Source organism: Carcharodon carcharias, chromosome 3, assembly GCF_017639515.1.
Source record: "Carcharodon carcharias isolate sCarCar2 chromosome 3, sCarCar2.pri, whole genome shotgun sequence".
Taxonomy (NCBI): Eukaryota; Metazoa; Chordata; class Chondrichthyes; order Lamniformes; family Lamnidae; genus Carcharodon; species Carcharodon carcharias.
The window spans coordinates 144026394-144035922 of NC_054469.1; positions in this window are offsets into that span (position 1 = coordinate 144026394).

Below are 9529 nucleotides of genomic sequence, written 5' to 3' on the forward strand. Positions count from 1 at the left end.
TGACCTCAGTCGTATTATAATGGCATAATGGTGAAGACGTGGAAGTAATTACCTGCTATCCTCTTGGCTGTGATTTGTTTGTGACAAGAGAAAACAGAAAAAAAAATCCCCAAATGGCCCATGGATGTAACAATAGGAAAGCTCTGGGTTCAACCTCAGGTATGTGCTGAGTTAGTTGATCTGTCGTAAGGAGATTGGTTCAGTGCTTTTGGGGTACGAAGAGGGAAAATGCACTATATTCCTGCTCCTGCCTGCAGTCCAGTGATCCTACTAAAAGTTAGCTTGTGTGGATATCAGGTTCAGCTGTGGCCAGATTGGCTGCGAGATCAGGCTTGCTGCTTCCCATGTAAGTATTTCCCCGCAATCTGTCACTGGCTTTGCGTCAAATTCCCCGGCACTGAAGCTGTCATCGGTAAGGCCCCTAATAAAGTGAAAATGTATCAGCTGTTGTTTCAACCAGGATGCAACTTGATTTCTAGTTGGTAATTTGACTACCCAGCAAAAATGTAAAAACAATATGGGGACTACTGCAAGCTTCTATTTAGTGCCTTGACAGCCTTAATTGTAATAAAATTGGCACTGGCTGAAATTTCACCTGGTTTTGGAAAATCCCGCTACACACAATCTGCATGTTTGAGTAATATCCATTTCTATTTTGGTATGGCACAGCTTGACCTAAAGCAGATTGAACGAGCATGTGTGCAATCAGTGATTCTGTTCACTATGGGGAAATATTTTGCCTGCATATCTGATCTTGTAGATCGGTGCTTGTCTTGGCAGAACCTTATCAATATCTTAAATGTATCATTGCATTGAAGATTGCATTGGTTCATTCCTGTCAAATCACCCATGGCAGCCTGAAAGTCAGTGTTGTGCTCACTATCCATCCAGTTCAAAATGCCACAACTCTGTAGGCATCTCCCTTGAAGCCAGAATAGCAGTTTTTTTCCCATGTAGTTGGGCCTGAAGTACTTTATATGGGTGTCTGATGCTCAGAACTGTGACCAGTCTATGTAGGCCATGCACCTTTTCAGTCCTCTGCTTTATGTGTCTGTGCACTTAATACAAATACTGACAGTGCTTCTCATTCTGTAAACGATATAGAATTATCTCTTTCTCTCTCTCTCCAGGTGCCATGCCCAACGAGGGAGTTGGTGATCACAGACCTCCATGTTAATCTTGCTCTGGATGTATGGGTCATCCCTGATGGTAGTACATTCATTCAGTTCATGAAGCTCTTTAAAAATCGTTCTTTGTCTACATCAATCTTTGTTTAAATTCATTGGATGTGGGTGTCGCAGGCTAGGCCAGCATTTATTGCCCATCCCTTATTGCCCTTGTTCAGAGGACATTTACGAATGAGTGAACAACATTGCTGTGGGTCTGGAGTCACATGTAGGCCAGACCAGGTAAAGACGGCAGATTTCCTTCCCTAAAGAACATTAATGAACCAGGTGGGTTCTTACGACAATTGACAATGGTTTCATGGTCATTATTAGACTTTTAATTCCAGATTTCTTTACTGAATTCAAATTCCACCACCTGCCATGGCAGGATTCGAGTGTATTACACTGGGTCTCTGGCTAACCAGTCCAGTGACAATACCACTGCGCCTCCCCCATTGGATTTTACCATCAATCTTTCTCATCAGCATCAGACTTTCTAAATCATGATTTCTTATTACATGTCCAAGAAATCCCAACTATCTCTTCCTGTTCTTGGCCAGCAGAGTTCTTTTGATCTCAGATTTTACTAGCAGCTCTTCATTGGTAGTGTGGCTTGTCCAAGCTATCTTCAATATTAAAAACCACAACTCTCCAGCCTCAATTCTCCTCTGCATTGCTTCACTCATTGTCCAAAACTCGCTTCCGATTAGCGTGATGTAGCATTCTAGGATTCTCAGCTTTATTTTCATGACTAATTTTGAGTTGATAATAACCTTCTTCGTTTTTTGAAATGCATCTTTGACCATTTCAATCCTTCATCTTATTTCTTGGTTGCACTCTCTGTCCGATGTTAACATACTTGCTAGGTAACACAGTTTGTCTACCTGTTTGATCTTTTCATTTTTCCACTGTGATTTTACATTCTGGAATGATTTTCTTTTCGGACACCACTAGACATTTTAACTTGGATTTTCCGGTCTCGCCACAGCGGATGCAGTGAGCCACTCAAACGTCCATTAGCTTTGATAGAGCCAGAAGATCCCATCAGCAGGAGAGGCCAGAAAATTCCAGCCTTTGTTTTCTTACAACTTATGCTCAATCCTTGCTTCTCAATTTCACTCACTACTCTATCAAAAATCTTTTACAGAATGATACTGGGGCTTAAAGGGTTACATTATTAGGATAGGCTGCATAAATTTTGGTTGCATTCTCTTGAGTTTTGAGGAGAGTTGAGGATTGAGGAGTAATTTACTCCAGGAATTTAACATGATTAAGGGATTTGATAGGGCAGATTGTGAGAAACTATTTCCTCTAGTGCTGGAATCAAGAATGAGTGGGCATAATCCTAAAATTAGAACTAGGCCATTTAGGAGTGCAATCAGGAAACACTTTTTCACGCAAATGTTAGAAAAAAAGTTGCATTTTCCCTACCATAAGGCGGTAGATATTGAGTTAATTGACATTTTCAGGACTCTGATCGATAATTTTTTGTTTAGTAAGGTTATCAAGGGGTACAGAACAAAAACGGCTAAATGGAGTTGAGGTACAGATCAGCCTCTCATCTAATTTAATAGTGGAACAAGTTAAAAAAAAATCAATGATGAACAATACATATTCCCACAATGGAGAAAAGGAAGGACATACAAAGCTAGAACTCCCTCTATGACTAAAGATAAACAGATTAAAATGAAACATGAAAAGGAGGCTTATGATAAATGTAGAGAACGAAGCTAAATAAAAAATGTACAAAGGACAATTGAAAAAGGAAACAAGAGAATGTTTATTGTGTCACACAAAAGAGAACACAAAAATCTTTTAGAAACATATAAGTAACAAAAGGGCGGGGCTGTTTCAGGATCAAAAAGGAGATCTTTGGGAGGCAGAGAGCATGAACTTTTATATTAAATTAGTACTTTGTATCTGGCTTCACTAAAGAAAGGGATACTGCTAAAAACACAGTAAAAAGGAAGAGGCAGCAGAGAAATTAGATAAGATAAAAATGAAGAGGCACAAAAAAAGAGATGATCACATTCAAAGTAGAAAAGTCACCTGATCCAGATGCAATCACCCTAGGTTATTAAATATGGGTGGAAGTTGCAGGGATTCTAACCACTTTCTTCTGATCTGAGAGTGGTGCCAGAGGACTAGAGGTTTGCAAATGTTACACCTGTGTTCAAAGAAGGGGCAAGGGAGTTATCCAGCAACTCAGTCTAGTGTCAGTGGTGGGGAAACCTTTAGAGACAATCATCCAGGACAAAATTATTGGCAAATGAAAAAATATGCATACATAAATGAAAGCCAACACAGATTTGTTAAAGACAAATTGTTTTTGATTAACTGGATTGAGATTTTAGTAAAGTAATAGAGAGGATTGAGGAGGGCAGTGCATTTGATGTTGCATATATGGACTTGCAAAATAAATTTGATGTACAACATAACAGACTTGATAGCAAAACTAAAACTCATGGATTAAAGTGACAGTAGCTGTATGGATACAAAACTGGCTAATTGACAGAAAATGAGAATAATCATGTTTTTTTCAGATTGGTGGGAAGTATACAGTGGTGTTCCCCAGGGGTCAGTATTAGGACCACTGCTCTTTTTGATAGATATTAATGATCTGGGGTTGAGTATTTAGGGAGTAATTTCAACATTTTCAGATGACACAAAATCCAGAAATGTTGTAAACTGTTCAGCAGGATATAGACACACTGATGAAACAGGCAGATACATGACCGGTAAAATTTAATGTGAATAAGTGTGAAATGATTCATTTCAGTGGAAATAATGGAGAGAAAATATAAACTAAATATTACAATATTAAGCAGTTTGTAGCAAACAGAGTCTTTAGGGATGTGGATACTTGGGAGGTGGTGATGTTGTCACTGGACTGGTAATCCAGAGGCTCAAGCTAATGCTCTGTGAACACGGGTTCAAATCCCACCAGGACAGCTGGTAGAATTTAAATTTAATTAATAAATCTGGAATTGAAACCTAGTCTCAGTAATGGTAACCACGACCATGGTTAACTAATGTCCTTTAGGGGAGGAAAACTGCCATGCTTACCTGGTCTGGCCTACATATGACTCCAGGTCCACAGGTATGTGGCTGACTTTTAACAGCCTTTTGAAATGGCCTAGCAAACCACTCAGCTCAAGGGCAACAAATGCTAGCCTTGCCAGCAATGCCCACGTCATGAAAGAATAAAAAAACAATTCTGAAGGTGGCAGGACAACTTCAGAAAGCTATTAAAAAGGCAGTCAGGGTCCTTGGGTTTAATAATAGAAGAATAGAATACAAAAGCAAGGAGGTTATGCTGACCCTTTATACAACACTGGTTAGACCCCAGATGGACTATTTTGGCTAATTCTGGCAACATATTTCAGGAAGGTTGAGAGGGTGCACAGGTGATTTATCAAGCAGGTATGGAGATGAAAGACTTTAGTTACCTGGAGAGATTAGAGAAACTAAGGTTCTTCTATTTAGAATAGAAAAGATTAAGGGGAGATTTGATAGAGATGTACAAAATTATGAGCAGAGGTGACATGAGAAAAATCATTTTTACACAGTGAGATATGATGATCTGGAATGTGTTGTCTAAAAACACAAGGGTGGGGGCAAGCAAAGTCGATATTTCTTGACATTTGAAAATTTGCAGGGCTGTGCAGAAAGAGCAGAGACATTTAGCTCTTTCAAAAGAGCTAGCATAGACAGGAAGAGCTGAATTGCCGTCTTCTGAGTTCCATAATTTTGTGATTCTATAAAAGTACATTATCACTATTTCATAATTTCTAAGTTGCTTAATTCAAATTATCTGATCAATTTCCTCACACTAAATTTCCACTTTGTGATGTTAATTACATTGTTTAAAGAACTGGATTGTTGATGTTTTTCATGCAAAAAAATGAATCAGTGCATTAATCACAAATTAAGTGCAAATAATAGGTAGTTTTTAGAATTACATTTAAAGCTGTATATAGAAATGGCCATTATAAAACTTAGATCTGCTCAATTTACTTACTCCAATGCAAACTCTGCAGTAGATGGAAGCCTAAAACAGAAAAAGGAGGTATGTTCAATTTAAGAGCATGGATCAGTACAACAAAACTTGGCATACTGAGAGCTTGCATTGCTAACTAAAAATTGTACAGGTCAGCAGGGTTTTAGTGGATGAAGAACCCTGCAGGGCCTGTTGACCTCCATGCCCAGATTCCTGATATTTGTCAAAATCTACCTGTGATAAAGTTAAAACTTGCAACTTGGGTAACATCATCTTGTGACAAGGCAAGAAAAATCAAAATTCACAAAAAGTAATCAGCTGATAACCAGGCAATAAAGGTGCATTCTGTGGGCACACATTATGTGGACTTTTATTTTTAAACTTTAAAATTAAAGGTATTTCTTATTGTTAGTTTTACAGAAACAGTACTATGTTCAAAAGTGTCAAGTGAAACCTCGTTTGATCTCCAATAGATGTCATTGAGTAATCTGAAGATATTTTACATCATAAAGTACAATACTGCTCATTAATTTTATTTTGCAGAATGCAAACAAAGTGCTTCACTTTTTTTTAAAACAAACATACGATCCGTTTGTACTACAGAAGCAGAGTGAGCGGAGGGAATTTTAATTTGCAGCATGCAAACAAAGTGCTTCACTTTTTTTAAAAGCAAACATACGATCCATTTGTACGACAGAAGCAGAGTGAGCAGAGGGAATTCATAAAATAATTGATAGCCCTAAACCTACTAACTGGTCAAAGAAGCAAGAACTTGTCAATCTAAGTCACAAAGTATCAGTATGTCACTCATTCAATGCTCCCAAAATAACCTTATTAATGATTAGTATTGAAGCAAATCAATAGTCATTTAAGAATACATTGTGACAGAACCTTTTTTTTTGTTTATTGTAATAGCATATAGAAAGATATTTAAAGCAACACAGTATTTGTGCTCTGTTTTATAGCTGTTAAGGGACCCAGGGTCGGGTACAAACCTGAAATTCTGCAGTGTTTCTCCTAGTCTTTCGCTACGGAATAAAACATCTCTTCATCCAACTTCTCTCAGGGTTCCTCCAGCCTCCTGCCTATCATGACTGGAGATTGGCAGTACCCCAGCCTCAGAATTTAGGGTCATCTTTACCTTCACTACTTGATATGAATCTCATTATTTCTTAAATTTACTGAGGGTGAAAATATACATTGATGTTTGTCCACTGATTATGCTGCCTAAGTTAGCCCAGGGGAATTCCTAAAGAAATGTTTTGTTACTTGACACTCATATTATTTCAGGAGTTGAGGCCTATAATCCATCACAAATTTCTTGTGGCTGGAAAATTGAGGGGCACACTCCCAAATTCTTGATGTGTGCTTCTGGTAGACAAAACGGAATGGAAAATTTGCCGTTCATTGTTAACTTCGCATGTATATGTTACAACAACAGCTTTTCCGATAAGTGGAAATAACACACTGTGTTGAAGGTGGCATTCTTTTCAGCTTGGAGTATAGCAGGGGAAACTCTGCCTTTCCATTTAACCCAAAAGGGCTTCATGCTAATGTAAAAATGGAAAATTGGATATTTAATGAGCACAATATCCCCTCCATTTGTTTCAAAGACAAATTTTATTTTATATTCAACGGAATAGTACTTTATAGAAAAACAGTGAAACTTACAGCTGATCAGTGGGGCGAAGTTGGCTCTTTTTCAGTTGGGTGAAATCATAATATTGTTCGATAACAACATCACTACATGAAAAAAGTTAAGCAGATAATTAGCAGATGCATCCATATGGATGCAATATAATATATATCCAATTCTACACCAGTAAATAACATCTTTCATGAAAATTGGATGGCATGGATAAGGCTGCCACCAAGCTAATAAACATACCAACAGGTTTATTGTCCCTAAAACCCCTAAAATCTGAACTCGTAGCTTCACAAATATCAGCAAGTGGCAGGCAGTACCACAATAGTAACAATATTTATATTTAACCAACTTTATCAACCCATAGGCTCTCTCTCATAATATCAGTCCGTAGGTCTTCAGTGGTAGGAAACAGAATGAACTAAGTAAATTCATTTGTATAAAGGTTTTAAAGCCTATCAGAAGGAGCTCAGTATGTCTACCTCCACTTTGATGCATAGCATAATATAAAGGTACAATTCTGTCTCCCACCATGGAAGGTGTAGACAGAAGATCATGTAGTGCCCACTGATGTCAGTGCTTGAATTCTTGATATATGCTCCTGTAGTAGAGTTATAATGTAAAAGCTCTTGGGTCTACTTCTGTCAACTAATCATGAAGGTACTTACAACAGATTATTGCAGTACAGAAGATGTCCTGTTATTTAATCATGATTATGCCATACCCTATGGATAAAAAAAATTCTACAGGACATCTCAAACAGGTTCTGGTACTCTGCCAGTTCGAGTCTTTAAAGTGGGGAGATAAAAGACAAAAAGGCTAAAATGTAATGCTTTATCATTCTTGTCTGTAGCATCTTTTGAGTTGGCCTAGCCAGCGACACCCACATCCCGTAAATGAATTTAAAAAAAACACTAGAGTAAGAAATGGTAATGGAAATGGTAAGGTATATGGCAAGGTGAGAGTTAGAGGGAATGTAATAAGGTCCAAGTTAGGTTCAGAATTTAAAGGGGCTTTAGACAAGTTAAGTGAAGCAGGTGAAATATAATGTGGAAAAATGTGAAGTTATCCACTTTGGTAGGATAACAGAATATTTCTTAAATGGAGGGAGATTGGGAAGTGCTGATGTCTAAGGGGACTTGGGTGATTTGGGTGATTTTGTTCACAAGTCACTGAAAGCCAACATGCAGGTGCAACAAGCAATCAAGAAGGCAAATGGTATTTTAGCCTTTATTGCAGGGGATTTGAGTATAGGAGTAAGGAAATCTTAATGCAGTTGTATAGAGCCTTGGTGAAACCACACGAGGCAGAATTTACCCCCCCCATCTTGAGAGGGGAGTGGGGAGAGCGGGGGGGGGAGTTGATGGGCTGGTGCATGTGGGTGCGCCATTTTACATGGTGGACCAGTTAAGGCCCACCCAGCGTGCTGTCCGCAGGGAAACGCTATGCACTCCTTGTGTGGGGGGGGGGGGCGGAATCCCTACAATCAAGAGCGCACTCTTACACGCATTCGCGTGAAAGAGCGCACTCATCTCCCTGAGGCTAAGTGCTGCCTCAGGGAGATTGCCTCTACTTTCAACAATATTGAAAATAGAAAAAAAAATTCCCTTACATGTCTCCTCATGGGGCAATGTCACATGAGTTGGGACGTTCATAATTTCCCTAGCAACTTTATTAAAATTTTTAAAACCCTACATGAAACCTCATCCCGCCGCTGGATGAAGTTTCATATTTTTTCTAGTTGCCGCTGGGGCTCCTGGCCTGCCCGCCAACCTGAAGGTTGGACAGGCAGGTCCTTTAATTGCTTAATTGATCCTGTAAATAAGATTGTTGAGCTGTAGACACAGATAGCCACGTGAGAATATGTCATTGTGGCAATAACGGAAACCTGACACCAAAAAAGGTTGGAACTGAGTACTAGGTATTCCTTGATAAAAGGGGTTAGACCATAAGACATAGGAGCAGAAATTAGGCTATTCATCCCATCGAGTCTGCTCCGCCATTCAATCATGGCTGATAAGTTTCTCAACCCCATTCTCCCACCTTCTTCCCGTAACCTTTGATCCCCTTACCAATCAAGAACCTATCTATCTCGGTCTTAAATACATTCAATGACCTGGCCTCCACAGCCTTCTGTAGCAATGAATTCCACAGATTCAACACTCTCTGGCTAAAGAAGTTTCTCCTCATCTCTGTTCTAAAAGGTCTTCCATTTACTCTGAAGCTGTGCCCTCGGGTCCTAGTCTCTCCTACTAATGGAAACATCTTCCCCACGTCCACTCTATCCAGGCCTTTCAGTATTCTGTAAGTTTCAATCAGATCCCCCCTCATCCTTCTAAACTCCATCAAGTATAGACCCAGAGTCCTCAAACGTTCTTCATATGTTAAGCCTTTCATTCCTAGGATCATTCTTGTGAAGCTCCCCTGGACCCTCTCTATCCTTCCTGAGATACGGGGCCCAAAATTGCTCACAATATTCTAAATGTGGTCTGACCAGAGCCTTATAAAGCTCAGCAGCACATCCCTGCTTTTATTTTCTAGTCCTCTCGAAATAAATACGGTTTTGGAAAGATAGGGAAGGAAAGAAGGGAAAAAGGGGTGGCAGTATTGATTAGGGAGAATATTTCTGTCCTAGAGAGTGAGGATATCCTAGAGGTATCCTAGAGAATCTATTTGGTTAGAGCTAAGAAACAATAGAGATTCTATTGCACTATTAGA